This window comes from Neophocaena asiaeorientalis, unplaced genomic scaffold (assembly GCF_003031525.2).
Source record: "Neophocaena asiaeorientalis asiaeorientalis breed wild unplaced genomic scaffold, Neophocaena_asiaeorientalis_V1.1 scaffold23, whole genome shotgun sequence".
Taxonomy (NCBI): domain Eukaryota; kingdom Metazoa; phylum Chordata; class Mammalia; order Artiodactyla; family Phocoenidae; genus Neophocaena; species Neophocaena asiaeorientalis.
In genome coordinates, this window is record NW_020175047.1 from 2,536,695 (window position 1) to 2,553,849 (window position 17,155).

General features: G+C 38.1%; 1 protein-coding gene across 2 annotated transcripts in view; it reads right to left on the reverse strand.

Moving 5' to 3' along the window:
• DLG2 (discs large MAGUK scaffold protein 2) overlaps positions 1 to 17,155 on the reverse strand; it is a 783,758-nt gene that overhangs the window by 583,630 nt on the left and 182,973 nt on the right. The window lies entirely within an intron of this gene.

The window sequence follows — 17,155 nt, forward strand, 5'->3', positions numbered from 1 at the left end:
TTCAAACATACTCTGGTATCTCCCATCACTTGAAAAGCCTTCCATTGACCTGGTATCTCCCCTTGTCCTATCTTTTTCCTTTTTACAGACCAAGTTATAAAGAGCTGTTTACACATAACTTTCATTTCTTCCTCCCTAATCTCTCTTTATCCCATTGTAATCAGAGTCCCCCTCACAATGCCCCTACCAAGAAAAACACAGAAAATGTTCCTACTAAATTCACCACTAGGGACTTCCCTGGCAGTCCAGTGGTTAAGACTTCACCTTCCAATGCAGGGAGTGCAGGTTCCATCCCTGGTCAGGGAGCTATGATCCCACATGCCTTGTGGCCAAAAAAACCAAAACATAAAACAGGAGTCATATTGTAACAAATTCAATAAAGACTTAAAAAAAAAAAATAATAAATAAATAAATTCACCACAAATCTAGGTTTGGCCAAACCTAATGCCATCTATTTAGTCCTCATCTTAGTTGATCTCACAATAATGTTAAGGCCAATTGCTCACTTCCTCCGTGAAGCACTCTTCTCTTGGCTTCTGTGACCCTTCTGCTTTTCTTCCTACCACTCTGGTCACTCCTTTTGAAATTCTCATTTTAGTTGTTCTCCAATTTATTGATCTTCATGCTTACAAAACAGAAGCAAGAAAAAACAAAGCAAAACAAAACTACCCTTTGTTTTGTATGCTTTAAGTTGACATCTAATGTTTTCCTCATAGGTTTAAATAGTAACAAAGGATATAATTTCTGGCCTGTTGTGAATTGTAAACTTTTATTTTTTAACTGTCACATCATTATTTCAAATGTATATAGCGCAATGCAAGTATATACCAATTTGAAATCCATGATCACCAATTTAAGATATAAATTAAGATATTTTTGAGCAGTTGGACATTTTACATTTTTCTTTCTCCTTGAATTTATGTTTTCATTTTACTTCCACAGAGTTTTATCCTAATATATTTTATGTTAGAACATCTTATATGGATCACTGTAATATACTTATTTGAATCAGAAATGTATGTACAAATATAAATCCTATGAATTAAAAAATTTTTTTCCTGCAATATAAGACTCCAATGTTAAAAAAAAAAAAAAGTTATTCTGGACTGAGTTATCATGATGATTATTAATATTATACATTGATCAAAATAACCTAAATAAACTATGAATTTCAATGTATAAATCTAAAACAATGAAAATGTAATTATATTGGGGATTTGTTTCTCAATGGGGAAAGTAGAGCTTTTTAAAATTAGCTCACGTTTCCATGGATGAATATGAATTAAGGGTAGAGTAAGACAAGATTCAGAATTCCTATTTTTCAATTTCCACAAATGTTTAAGTGCTAAGATAACTTTGTTCACATAAACAAGGAGATGGGAATGGGAAGAGAACTTTGAATTCCTTCCAAGTTAAATGTCCCAAATCCTGTGACCTATCATAAAAATTATTTTAATTATCTATCAGATGACAATTGGTTTCTAATTTTGCTAAAGCAAAGAATGGGAAACCACATGACTTTAGAAAAGGATTAACTACTCAATCACTAGAGACACTGACTAGCTCATCCTGGGCAACAATGTTTCAGATTGTTATTTTCACCTAGTGGTAAAATTGTACTGTTAAACAAGTAGTAAAATAGTCCTAAATAGTAAATAATAGTAAGTGGTAAACAGAGCCACAGCAGAATTTGGGATGGGTAGGTCATATAGCTTTCATTTGTAAAATGCGAGAGGAGCAATGATAAATGGAAAAGTGAGAAAAAGAACCAGTATAAAGCTGCAGCCTACTTCGTGGGCAGATCAAATTAAAGATCCGGAAATTGAGTCACATAAAGATACTCCTAGGGGTACGCATTTTTCAGATTAAAAATCTCTGGTCTAATTTACATCAAAAAGTTTAGAATAATTCAAGACAGTCCTAGGTCCTTTTCTCTTTTTATTGTATACATTTTCAAAGCAATCTCTTAACTTTCTTGGCTTTAAACATTCACAATTTTGTCCCTAGACAGATCTCTCAGAGCTCCGATTCTGTATGTTCAATTGCCTATTTGATATCTCCACTTGAATTCCTCATCAGGACCTTAAACTTAACATTGTCCAAATTGGAACTTATCTTCCAACTGCCTCTCCACCAGTCTTTGTCAATTGTTCTGATCCATAGCTCAAAGTCATCCTCTGATAATTCTACTAGATGGAGAACTCTATGAAGTCAAGGATATTGTATACTTAGCACCTGCTATGGGGCCCAGGGCAGAGAAGGCACTGATGCTTTATTTGAAGGAATACTACTTCTCACACCCCACTCCAATTAGTCATTAAGCCTCCTCAAGTTTACCCCTTAAGTATATTTCAAAATGTATCCACTTCTCTCAGTCTTTTCATCAGCATCTTAGTCCCAGCTTCCATCATTTATCACCTGAATTACCGCAATAGCTTCTTGTCAGCTGCTCTCCCCGCATGTATTCTTGTCAGCCAAGCCAGACCCCCACAGCCATCAGAGTGATCTTTATAGATAACAATTTGGTTCAGCCATTTTTTCATTGAAAATCCAAAGTTTCATGTTGATTTTAGAAGGATAAAGAACAAATTACTCACTATGACATCTAAGGCTCTGCCTGATTTCTCACGTCCACCTCTGCATTCTCATCTTGTCCCTGTTATCCCTTTCTCACTAATTCTAGTCCCGGGGACCTCTTCCTTATTTCTCCTCTGGCCTTTGGACATGTTTTCTCTGTCTGAAGATTCCTCCAGCCCTTGACACTTGGCTAATGCTTACCCTTTACGTTTCAGCTTAAATACCTCCTCCCTACAAGGCTTCCCTTGGATCCCCAGATGAGATCAGGTCATGCTATTACACCTTTTCACAGCTTATGTACTTTCCTTTCATTTCAACTCTGAATTTGTTTATTACTACACTGGACTGAACGCTCCACCAGAGCACAGATTCTGGTTTTTTTTGTTTGTTTCCTGCTCTATTCCCAGCTCCAACTGTCTGATCAATAGCAGAACACTAAGTAAATATTTATAGGACTAATGGGTAACAAAAGTCTGGGAGTAAAATGGAAGACTCAGTGTCAGTTTAATAAATACTTGCATTACTTCTTGCTTGTCACTTCACTAGATTTCTCAACTTCAGTGACTTGCCACAGAAGTAGATATGACAGTGACCTCAGCCCACTCGAGATTTTTTACCCCACTACATTGAAAACTCTGAAACTCCTCCTCTCACTCCCCACACTCATACAAAAGTGGCTCTGCCCATTCCTTTTTCTAACTCAGATTTGCATGTTTGATGCCCCAGTCTGAATGACAGAGAAGGGGAAATACAGGGGAGATGAGCTCATGGTACATAAGGCAGCTCTGGCGCTCTCACACCCAGCACAATTGTTAGGCAGTAGAATGCCTTTAAATGAATCTCTAAAATAAAAGTATTTTTACAATAATATATATCTGGGATAATGAATATTGAAGAGTTCATTCATGCTTTAATACAGACATGAACAAAGAAAGCAGCTACTAATTCATTCTTTAATTCATTGTTTTCTGAAAGGAAGCCTTGCTTTCTTTCCCCTTAATCTTCTGCTTTTCTCTTTAGTAATTTACTAGAAAATTAGACTGTAATATTTAAAGGAGTTAATGGAGGGTAGGAGTAGAAGGGAAATAAGACCAACATTTTAATTAGTAGCAGGGGATGGTAATTTAAATTGTGGTCCTGATGTTTGTGTTCTAAATACCGGACTAACCTGCATAACTAAAAATGATTTGGGCTGAATTCAGATAACACCTGGGTCTTTACAGACAAATTCTAGGTCACTTGCCTGAGGCTGACTTGTAAATCATCTTAACTCAGGGTCTGGAGTAACAATGATACTGAATGTTAACACCTCTCCAGGTGCTTGGTAAAAACTGTTGTTCTTAATTCAGTCCACTGGAATGTAAAAGAAAACTTCTGATCTATAATTTAAAAAAAAGAAAAAAGTTTGTAATAAGGAGCACTGGAGCCCATTTTCAAGCATTGTAAACCAAGAAATGTGTAACAATTGATCTAGGGATAAGTTAACCTGGTTTTCTCTAATAGCTATCAAAATTTTAAATCCCTTCCACAAAGATATTCATTGTAATGTAATAAAAAAAGCAGGGTAAAAGTTAAATAATGTTATACTCATATAACATGAAATTATGCAGCTATTTAAACTGTCTACAGTTTAATGTAAGAAAAACGTACTTTTTTTTTTTTTTTTTGGCGGTACACGGGCCTCTCACTGTTGTGGCCTCTCCTGTTGCGAAGCACAGGCTCCGGACGCACAGGCTAGAGCGGCCATGGCTCACGGGCCTAGCCACTCCGCGGCATGTGGGATTCTCCCGGACCGGGGCACGAACCCGTGTCACCTGCATTGGTAGGTGGACTCTCAACCACTGCGCCACCAGGGAAGCCCTGTACTTTTTTAAGGTAAGAAAATGCCTATGTTGTGCTATTAAATGAAAAAGATAGAACGAAGAGTTCAACTATATAAAACCATGCACTGAATATGAAGGAACATAATAAACAGATTTTGGTGATGGGATTGTGAGCAATTCTAATTTACTTTATAAATATCTATATTTCTCATATTTTCTATAATGAACATTCATTACTTTCTCATCAGAGAACTACATCATCTTCAAAACCAATATTATTTGATCTTTATTATCTTCCTTTCATATAAAGTTGCCTAGACCTCCAGTTCATGCCAATCAGTCATTTCCTGAAGAACCAAAAATTTGGGTGTCACTTAGGTGTGTCTGTGTTTTCAATTTTTAACACTATGACATGGGAGGTTGGCAGGGATCTGTGTTTATAGATTCTTAAATATATGTTCAGTTATTCATCTGCAGTTAATTGCAGCCATGTGCTGTGGTGGGAAGAACATGGATTTCGGAATCAAACAGACTCGATTAGAATTTTGGCTCAGCTGCTTATAGCTTAACCTCTTTGAGCCTCCATAAGCTTATGGAAGGAAGCTTAATAGGTGGCAGCTCGTATTTTCCAAGTGTCTATTGTGAGTAAGGGACAGTGCTAGTAAGGGACAGGGATGTCATAGGAAATAGAATAAAGAATAAATAACATGAGATTTCAGACCCACAGAATGGTGGCATATTAAGAGGGCTTAGAGATTCCCATGTTCCCTCTCTTCAGATATAGTAGTACAGAAAATAAGTCATCTAAAGCAAATAAATAAGTTATCACGAAGGCAAAGGAAGACTTATTCTCTATAAATTGGGACGAAGGCAACAAAACTTAATATGAGAAATCCTAAAAGCCAAGAACTCTACCAATAACATACATATTCTGTTCATTTTATTTTTACTCGGCCCTAAAACTCAGTGAATATAATATCCCTTATTGTACCTGCCAATTAACCTTTAAGGGATTAATGTTCACTAATGATCACTTCATAGGAATCTACAAAGCCCAGGGGAGGCAAATATATGGGGTCTACCTCCCTTCTCTCACTACAGACATATTCTGGAATTCCCTGACTGCAGCCCACTTTAGTGGCTGTATGGACCTCTTTCCCAAGTTCAAGTTCCTAAGGGTTGATGGTACAGGTTTTATGCACAGCCAGAGGCTCAAAGAAGAGGTCAAAGAACAGCTATTCATGGAGGATGTGGTGAAGCTTGGATGTGCAACCTTGAGAGTCACAGGCATGCCCCCAGGGCCCTCACAGTGCTGGGAGGAGCTGGAACTAGGAAGGGAAGTGGGGGGAGGGACTGCGAGCTGGGGACTGAGGCCTGCTCTCCCTGTGCTGAAATTTCCAGGGCACGACTCTAACAATTCAAGTTCTAACCAGGTTTTCCAGTCTCAGCTTCCTCTAGGAAACTAAAGTGCAATGTACAGAGGTGGGTGGGAAGGGGATGTGGGAGGGTGGAGGGATATCTTGTGAGCAAAGGTTGCCTGGCTTGGTCTGGGCAGTGTGAAGAGAAACCTCACTTGGGAGGTGGAAGATGGTATGTAAGTCTCCATTTTGCTGTGGCCACACCCGCTGTGTAGAAACTGAATGAATAGAAAGTAGCTCTAATATATATATATAATACATTTATGATTTTGGCATCTGTTAAGCCAATTTGCAATGACACGATGCTTGCACAAAGCTTACCACATTATTGGGCCTTTCTAAATAATGACATAATTTATAACCGTTCAGAAAAACCATTCTTGAAAATAACTGGGATTACCATTGAACTAGAAACCAGGAGATAATTTGTGTGTCTTTCCCTCCTTCCCCCAAACCATTTCGTTTTTGGTAAAGATCCCAAGGAGCTATTTGTTAAAATCAATATCAAATACAGTTTTAGAATATTAGAATAAACAACATTCCTTCTGGGAAACTGTTAGAAATAAATAATAACAAATGCCTTCTCAGCACTTAAAGTTGTGATCAGCTCTTTGCTATAGGAATGTGATGAAGATTACATCTTCTCAGAGTTACAGATTTAATCAAAACAAAGGATTGATCTCCTGGCCATGATAATAGTATTCTGAATGTCTCAGACTGTCAACGAAAGTCAAATAAATGATCAAAATTTGATTTTGAAACTGAAAATTCCCAAAGCTCCTCTATTATACTCATTTTATGGAGAAAGATGCTAAGGTTAAGAAGGTTGTGGGACCTTCTCAAGGTCTCAGAGCTAGTTAGCGGCAGAGGTGCTCAGGTATCTCTCTTACCTTCACTAGAGCAGTACATCTTGTTAACTTTCAGTGTGAACTAGAAGTTTGGGTCTAGACCTACAAATAATGTCAGAAATTGCTATACACAAAGCAGGGACTGGAATTAAATCAGAATATTTAGAGCCTCATGGAATCAATCTTAAGGGGTATGAATCACCACATCTATGTTTCAATAATCCTATGGTTCCTTTGTGAAAAATCGATATGTTCTTTTCTTCCTTAAGTATACCTGGATAACTGGACCTTGAAAAACTCTGAATTAATTCTCCTAAATTTTAATGCACTTCACTGATTTGTTTTTGGCTTTTGAAAATATAAACTTTACTTATCAGATCATTTTTGTAAATTATTGATACTTTAGCAGCTAGCACACAAGGTCAAATCTCTGCTAGTTTATCTAGGAAATAGGAACATTGTATGATATTTGCCTACTTTAAAGATTACTTAGACCATATAGGCATGGAGCCCAAACCAAAGGTATTCTCTACTTGGTGAACAGATTCAAGAACTTTCCTAAATGACGGAACTTCAGATGAATTAAATCTATAACTTGACAGCAATATGAAGAAGTCATGAGCTTTCTGAAACTAGAAAGATTTGTAAATAAGAGTGAATATTTTACGCAAGAAAAGAATGACTGGATATTTTTTATAGCAGATGTATTGAGATATAATTCATGTACTTTAAAATTTGCCCTTTCAAACTGTACAGTTTAGTGATTTTTTAGTGTATTCACAGGCTTGTGCAATTATTAGCTCTACCTAATTTTAGAACACTTTCACTGTGTCCAGAAGAAATTCCATACTCATTACCAGCCACTTTCAACCATAAATTTACTTTTTTATCTCTATGGATTTCCCTATTCTGGAATCTCATAGAAAAAAAAAATTGTACAATATGTAGTCTTTTGTATCTGGCTTCTTTCATTTACAATATTGTTGCAAGGTTTGTCGATGATGTAGCGTGCATAAGAACTTCATGCCTTTTCATGGCAGAATAATATTCCATTGTGTGAATATATCACAATTTAACCATTCATCTGTTGATGGACATTTGGATTGGTTCTACTTTATGGCTATTATAAATAATGTTACTACGAAGTTCATGTACAAGTTTTTTATATGAACACATGTTTTCAATTCTCTTTGGGTATATACTTAGGAGCAGAATTGTTCATGCAATAACTCTTTTAACTTTTGAGAAACTGCCAGACTGTTTTCCAAAGTGGCTGCACCATTCTACCTTCTCACCAGCAGTGCATGGCAGGTGATGATTTCTCCACATCTTGGCTAACATTTGTTATTATCTATCTTTTTGATTATAGCCATCCTACTGGGTGTGAAGTAGTATCGTTTTGTAGTTTCGATTTGCAGTTCCCTAATAAATAATATTGAACATCTTTTTATGCGCTACTGGCCATTTCTATATCTTCTTTAAAGAAATATTTATTCAAATATGTGGTAGGCTGAATAATGTCCTCTTAAAAAGTCCAAGTCCTCATTTCTGACCTGTGAATATGTTTTAAGCCAAAGAGACTTCACAGATGTGGTTAAATTAAGAATTTTGAGATAGGGAGATTATCCTAAATTATGTGGATGAGTTAAATATAATCACAGGGGTTTAAAGAAGGAGGCAGTCGAGTTATAGTCAGAGGAGAGATCTGACAGAAGCAAAGGTTGAACTGATGCTCTCTGAAGATGGAAAAGAAGATTATGAGTCAAGGAATTCAGGTGGCCTCAAGAAGCTGGGAAAAGGCAAGGAAATAGATTGTCCCATAGATTCTCTGGAGCTGCCCTATGAACATCTTGAGTTTATTTCAATGAGTCTGATTTTGCATTCCTGACATCCAGAACTACAAGATAATAAATTTGTGTTATTTTAAGCCACCAAGCTTTTTACAATGTGTTACAGTATCAATAGGAAATGACTGCAAGTCCTTTGCCAATTTTTTAATTAGGTTGTCTTTTTATTGTTGAGCTGTAAAAGTTCTTTACATATTCTGAACACAAGTCCCTTATCAGATATATTATTGCAAATATTTTCTCCCATTCTGGGGGTTGTTTTCTAACTTCCTTAATGGTGGCCTTTGAAGCAGAAAAGCTTTTAATTTTGATGAAGTCTAATTTATCTGTTTGTTTTTTTTTTTTTTTTTCCCAGTACGCGGGCCTCTCACTGTTGTGGCCTCTCCCGTTGCGGAGCACGGGCTCCGGACGCGCAGGCTCAGTGGCCATGGCTCACGGGCCCAGCCGCTCCACGGCATGTGGGACCTTCCCGGACCGGGGCACGAACCCGTGTCCCCTGCATCGGCAGGCGGACTCTCAACCACTGCGCCACCAGGGAAGCCCCCTGTTGTTGCTTTTAATGTTATGATAAGAAAGCACTGCTTAATCCAAGGTCATGAAGAATTACTCCTATATTTTCTTCTAAGAGTTTATAAGTGTAGCTCTTACATTTAGGTCTATGATTCATATTTAGTTAATTTTTGTGTATGGTATGAGGTAAAGCCCAACTTAATTCTTTTGAGTGTGGATATTCAGGAATCTTGGCACAATTTGTTAAAAAAGAGGGGGCATGTTTGCTAAAAAGCTATTTCATTTAACCCATAGAGAGATTTATTTTATTAGATTATGTAACAGTTGACGAAAACCAGAAAACTGTTGGATATGCCTTTCTAGCTGTGAAAGACTGCACTTGTATACTTGGCATACTACCAGATATGTAGCTGAAATTATTCTTCTTGTTTAGAAATTTTCCTGTGTAGTTCTAAATTGTCGAGGACTTGTTATTACCAGTCACTATGGGACTACTTGCTAATTGATTTTTTTCTTGTCTAAACAGGTTGTCAGCCTATTTAGGGCTGATAATTTTTTTTTATTTTGGGCTGATAATATTGATAGAGGAAATCAAAGGACAGAGGACTGTTCCATCGTACCCCTTTTCATTCTGTGGGCAGAGATGGAAGGAAATAATCTATGAGTCCACTGAGATCCCAATCATACTTTTTTTCTAAGGAGAGTGCTGGTATAATTTGCACTGCATAATGAAATCTCCCTTCTCATGAAAATGTTCTTGTTCAGGGCAATGGTTGGGCTTTTGTGCTGCTTTTGCCTCAAAACGATAATGAGAGAAAAGTTCACACGGCTTTGAAGACATTGAGAGTCTTTGCCTTTGAATGAAAAATTTAGCATTATTGTAGTCATTTGGTGCAAGAGTCACACATTTGGTGGAAGTTGACATGTTGGACTTGGTAACTCAAGGTTTTTGTTTCCCACCATCCAAACTAATGCAAGTTCAATGTGGAGAGGTATTCTATGGAGTTAGCAATCTCTTATGCTGTTTCACTTACTGGAAATCTTTTATTTCCTTAAACAGTCTGAAAGTGAGTCTTGGGAGTAAGTTTCAGACTGTGATGCTTGAAAGTTGCTCCCCTTCCACTGCTCAGTGCTTCTCACTGGCACAGAAAAAATTTTAATTTAGGTTTGCCTTCTCCATTTCTAAGTTATATGATGTCTTCACCTTCTGATGATCACCAGTGTTTCTTCTTCTTCTTCTTCCTTTTCCTTTTTCTCCCTCTGTTCTTCCCCTTTGCCTCTCTTTTCCTCATGTTATTATTTAAAAATTACTAGTGAGTTAATGGGTATGAATTAATGAAAAATCAAAATGATGAACTGCCGTATGACAGCCAAAGGATGATGCTGTAATTTATACACAGAGGTTGTGTTCTTGAAACATTGGTCCTTTACCTCTCGACTTCAGTCAGTATAGTCAAGCCTCAGTATGAACAATAGCATTCTTATTTGAAATCAACATATATGGCTTTTATAAGGACGAAGCCAACCTTACTTGTAAACAGACACAGAAGGAACAAATGAAGTAATGAACTTAAAGAAAACTTGTTTTTTGGGTTTTTTTTCCATCTTGTCTGGGAGTAGAAACGATTGTGCTGTGGGCTAAGAGATTAAATTGTGTCACTTGTCAGGAAATTGGCAAGTGGCCATCTCTTCTGCCTGCCACTACATGCTGCTTTTGTGCTGTGGATGGGTTTAATAAATGCACTGTTGTGTAAAATGTCATTGCTGCTTTGCCAAGCGGAGGCTGTCATGGGATAGCTCTTCCCCAGAATGACAGATCAATATTGGTCCTCAGCAATCCTGAGACTTGAAGCCACACACAGGGCATTTTTATGGTTCAGATACAAAAGTCAAAATAGAAACCATTCTTCAAAGCATGGACATATACCTATTTTGTTCTGGAAGAAAACCTAATGTTCTTTCAAAAACGTTCTAAATTTAAAGATAGGTAATGTTATCAAATTTTAATGACAACTTCTAGAAGAAATAATACAGATGACTTGTTACAGTTTTTTAAAAGTTCAATCTTTCTGTTAATCAAATAAATGCAAAGCAAAGCAAGGAAATATACCATTGTTTGCCTTGGTAAACAGCCTAAAATCATATGCATTCAAGCACATGAAATGCTGATGACGTATTGTAAAATAGTCCCTCCCTAACATCAGTGGTAGAAGTAAAATTTGGTACAGTCCTTCTGGAAGGAAATTTAGCAATATGTATCAAAATTGTTTAGAATGTTCATACCTTTTGGTGCGGAAGTTCTACTGCTACAAATATATCCTAAGGAATTTATGAGAGAGTCAGCAGTGTCTTCCAATAGCCTGCCAGTTATTTAAAATGTGGAGAAACTGAAAACAACCTAAACTCCTAACAATGTAAACAGTACATGTATTATTAAACAGCAATTAAAATATGTATAAGGCTTTTAAAAAAATGATATGGGGAAAGGTTTATGAAATAAAGTTATGTGAAATTAAACAAATGCTAAATATTATATACAGTGTGATCTAAACTAAATGAAAATAAGTAAAATAGCAAAAAAAAATGACCAGAAATGAGTGTACAAAAATGTTAATACTTATTGACTCTATTTAGTGTCAACTTGAACGTGTTGTATTTTGTTTAGTTTTTATCTACTTTTCTGAATTTTATACATATTCCGCAAAGGACAATGATCGTATCTATAAAAATATATACACAAGAAAAAGAAGTTGCACAGGAAAAGAATCACTATCCAAAGGAATTCATTTAAACCCTCATATGCTCTCTTGCCTTTTTTTTTTTTTTTTTTTTTGCGGTACGCGGGCCTTTCACTGTTGTGGCCTCTCCCGTTGCGGAGCACAGGCTCCGGACATGCAGGCTCAGCGGTCATGGCTCACGGGCCCAGCCGCTCCATGGCATGTGGGATCTTCCCGGACCGGGGCACGAACCCGTGTCCCCTGCGTCAGCAGGTGGACCCTCAACCGCTGCGCCACCAGGGAAGCCCTTGTCTTGCCTTTTAACTTAGTCTTCATCTCACATTTTCCTTATAGCTTCGGGCTCTCACCCTCCCTCCAGCCCAGACTAACATCCCCAGCCGTCAGATGTAACAGTGTATTTCAGCTAATCTCTGTATCTGCTGTCCCTCACCTTGAGGGACTGGTTTCTTCCCTATTTCTAACCTTGATCCACCCCTTGTTTCTGATTGCTTTTCACATCCTGCCTCCAGGTGTGTGAAGGGCCTGAGCCCAGCCATGAGGCCTGATCAGTGTTTCTGAAGATCAATCAGAGTGTGGTAGTGCTGGCAGAGACAAGCCAGTCTGCACCTCAGCCTAAGTGAATATTAGGGTCCAAAATGCCAGAGTCCATATTAGCTTTTTATTGCTCCCTGACAAGTTACCACAGCAGTTGCAGTTTAAAGCAACGCATTACAGCTTCCTGATATATATGCTCCTACTTACAATTTACCAGTAAGGGAACTGGAGCACAGAGAGCTTAAAAAGAGGTCCAAGGAAAAAAAAAAAAAAAAAGAGGTCCAAGGTCACTTAGCTAGAAAGGAGAACTTGAAACCCATGTCCTCTACTCCAAATAGTATGTTCCTTCTCCTATATCTCTCTTCTGGGGCAAACACTGGGACTTGAGTTTAGTTTGGAGTCTGATCTAATTAAGGAGAAAGTCACCTCTCGCCTTATCTGTGTCTTAAACCTACACACTTGCTTTATATTGGGTGTGATGGAGCACATACAGGAAGACTTTTCATAATGAACTCAGAACTCCTCGAATAACGTAGATATTAATGTTTTGTTGCTCCTTACAAAATTACCACAAATTTAGCAGCTTAAAACAAGACCTAGGGACTCCCCTGGTGGTGCAGTGGTTGAGAGTCCGCCTGCCAATGCAGGGGACACGGGTTCGAGCCCCGGTCCGGGAGGATCCCACACGCCGCGGAGCAACTAAGCCCGTGCACCACAACTACCGAGCCTGTGCTCTGGAGCCTGCGAGCCACAACTACTGAAGCCCACGCACTGCAACGAAGAGTGGCCCCTGCTCACCGCAACTAGAGAGAGCTCGCACGCAGCAATGAAGACCCAACACAGCCAAAAGTAAATAATAAATAAAATAAATAAATTAAAAAACAGCCAAAAATAAATAAAATAAATTTTTTAAAAAACCCCAAAAACCAAAAACAAGACCTATTTATTAGCTCACTATCTGTATAAGTCAGAAGTCTGACACAGTGTGGCTGGAATCTCTGCTGAGGTTCTCACAAGGCTGAAATCCAAGTGTCAACCAACTACATTCTCATCTGGAGCTGTGGGTCTTCTTCCCAGCTTATAAGGTTGTGGTAAGACACAGGTCCTTGCAGTTGTGAGATGGAGGTCCCTGCTTCCTTGTTAGCTATCAGCCAGAGGCCTCTGTGTGCTCCTAGAGTCCAACCTTGTACTTTCTCACATGGCCTCCTCCATCTTCAAACCAGGAACAGTGCCGAGTACTTCCCAGATTTTGAATCTCTTTGACTTCCTCTTCCGCCACCAGCCAGAGAAAGCTCTCTACTTTTAGGGCTCATGTGATTAGATCAGGCTCACCTGAATATTCTCCCTATCTTAGGTCAACTATGCCATGCACTATAACAAAATCACAGGAGTGACAGCTCATTAAAGTCACAGGTTCTATGGATTAGGGCGTGGAATCATGAGGTGTGGCATTTTTAGAATACTGCTTACCACAATGTGTCTTTTAAATGTCATTCTTTTTCCCCCTGCAGTGTAACTTAGAACATAAATACATGGACATTAGATGCAGACTGCCTATGTTCAAAGTCTGCTCTAACATTTACTAGCCGTACAATCTTGCTAAGTTACTTAACCTCTTATCTCAGTTCCTTGATTTTCTTACGTGAAAAGAGGGAGTAATAAAAGTATAGGTCTCGTCAAGTTGTTATACACTTTAAATGAGTTAATGTGTCAGGAAAGTAGTTGGCACACTGAAGTACTGTGTTGTCCTTGCTATTATTATTATTGACCTGATTATTATATATCCACTGAAAAGTCCAGATTACTACTCTCCTTGGAGTAGACCCAACACCTCACCTTTCTGGGCCTCAGCTTCTCTTTCAATTTTAATATTATTTAACTGTCAAAAGTATAATTTATAATGTGACGGATACATCAGAAAAATTTTTACAAGTTCCTAACTCACAGCACCAAAGAATTTGTCAAGTTAAAAAAAAACAAAACAAAACTATGTTTAGTTTGTGGGCTTAGTTTTTAAGTAAGGGAAACATAGCAGATTCAGTTGACTGTATTATAAACTTGAGAATAGAAACACAGAACCTTTTTTAGTACCATACCTGTTTCTAAATGGGTTTTAATTTCATGTTATGATCAAGAGAATAGGGCATGTGAAAAGATAGGAACAGGAAGCTTAGGGAAGGCCCTAGAGGATGAACGGGAACTGAAAGAAAGGTGGAAGGGATGAGAGGAGAGAAAAAGAAGAAGGAATGGAAGCAATAGGAGAGGAAAGACCACTGAGAGGTAGAGAGGGCTGGTAAAAAGAAGGGGGAAACATTACTAAAATTTACTGAGCATGTACTATATTCTTGGCATAGCTAGGGACTTAGGTTATCTCACTGAATCCTCAGAAAAGGTATAATTGTCATCACTTTATAGATAAGAAAACAGCAACCAAAAGAGTTTAATCTTTCCAAAATCAACTATGTTAGTATACAGGCATCAGAACCTACATCTTTCCAGAGTTCACTGTTATTTGCTGATTCCATGTTCACAAGGACTAATGGTGAAATAGAAAGCACTCCTCACACATTGTTAGTCCAGCTTCAAAGAGTGTTCCCGTTACACAGAGAAAAGACTTAGGTGGGCTTAGGTGTTACTGCCACTTAACACTACCTTAGATCATTAATTACTTGAGTCAAGACATTTGGAGTCTAAGGGTCCGAAAGGATATATGCACCCCAATGTTCATTGCAGCACTGTTTACAATAGCCAAGACATGGAAGCAACCTAAATGTCCATCGACAGAGGAATGGATAAAGAAGATGTGGCACATATATACAATGCACTATTACTCAGACACTAAAAAGAATGAAATATAATGCTTGCAGCAACATGGACGGACCTAGAGATTGTCATACTGAGTGATGCAAGTCAGATAGAGAAAGAGAAATATCGTATGGCATTGTATGGTATCGCTTATATGTGGAATCGAAAAAGAAATGATACAAATGAACTTATTTACAAAACAGAAACAGACTCACAGACTTAGAGAACGAACTTACGGTTAACAGGTGGGAAGGGTCAGGAGAACGGATATTTAGGGAGTTTGGGATTGACATGTACACACTGTTATGTTTAAAATGGATAACCAACAAGGACCTACTGTATGGCACAGGGAACTCTGCTCAATATTTTGTAACAACCTAAATGGGAAAGAATTTGAAAAAGAATAAATACATGTACATGTATAACTGAATCACTTTGAGGTCCACCTGAAACTATCACAGCATTGCTAATCAACTATACTCCAATATAAAATAAAAAGTTAAAAAAAAAGACATTTGGAGTCTAGTTAAAACAGACCTCCCAAATGACTTATGCCTCAGGATAAATCACTCGTCTGAGCCTCAGCTTTCCCATCTGTAAAAAGTAGGCTTTGAACCAGATAAATTGCTAAATTCTGAAATCTATCTTAATGTCACGCTGCCAGATTTTTGACTGAGTGTTATTCTTGAACTCCTAGATGTCCCCAAACCATTCAAGTTCATGGCAGGAAGGAGTAGGGTGGGCAACAGTCTCAGTGGTAGTAGCAAGGATCTATCACAAAGAACTGGAGACCCACACCAGAGCTGTCTTCGCATAGGCACAAGGCTGTGATGCGGACTGGGGAGTTGGTATAGGGTTGCTCCTGTTAGGACCACTGTTCAGAGCTTTTCAGGTCATTCACTGCACAACCTCACCAGGCAAAATTCACATATACAGTCATAGGCCACGGCCCTGGCTCCAGGAAGCCAGAACGAAGACCAGTGGGTAGAGTTCATAATAAAAACAACTGTGGCTCAGTAGAAAAACAGCAAACTTTGTAATTGCTCAGAGTTGTGCATTACCATTGTGAAAAACTTTATCTTTGGGAATTTTCAGGCCAGGACCACATGAGGTAGGGGTTTCTCCTATTGAATTAGAGTTTAGAGAGTACTTAAGCGATATACAGGACTTGATTTTGGAATGTATTCAAAGTTAGATGGGTGATCTTCTTAAAATGTTTAATTCTTAATTTCCTGAGTCCGTATTATTATGGCCATAATAACTGTACCTGACTCATATGGCTGTGGTAAGTGTATAGAAGATTGTGTGTCTGTGTGTACCTACATCTCTATTTATATTATCAACCTATCTGTCAATCAATCTATGTATCCATCCATCCAACCATCCACCCACCTACCAACCTATCTACCTACCTATCTATCTTAGCCCAATGCTCCACTCATGATGGAAGCTCAATGAATGTTAGCTGTCATTATGATTATTCTCTTTACAACTATTGAATGACGCTCCCAACACAGCAGAACTTCCTTTTATCTCCGTAGGCATGAGCAAAGAGTGGTGGTACTCTAAGAGATGCCATTTTTCATTCTTAACTGTAGAATAAGCACATAACATGAAGTTTGTTTTATCTGAAGCTTAGGGCCAAAGTTTGGCTGAGGCGAAAGTTCCCCTACTTCTAGGTAAAGAGTGGTATGAAATAATGATTGTGGCCCACTTTTCTGAAGTTTCCTTTAACAACTTTATTTCTAAACTTTTAAAATGGAGCTTCTCCAGGGTCCAGTATTAGCAATCAATTGAGCTCTGATAGAATTTTATATTATTTACCAAGAGCCCCATGTGGGTGACTCTTTTATTTTGTCAAATAATCTTTAGTTCTTTAAAGAGAGGGTCCCTGGCTCAAGCCACCACTATTCTACCCTGAGCAAGATCTGGCTCCACTCCAGCTACAGAACCTCACCTGGTGTTTTTCATCCAAGACACGTGATTTCCTTCTTTCCTGGGACCACTTGCTTCTTCTCCCTCTGTGCTCTCATTCAGGTTTGTGGGGTTAATAAA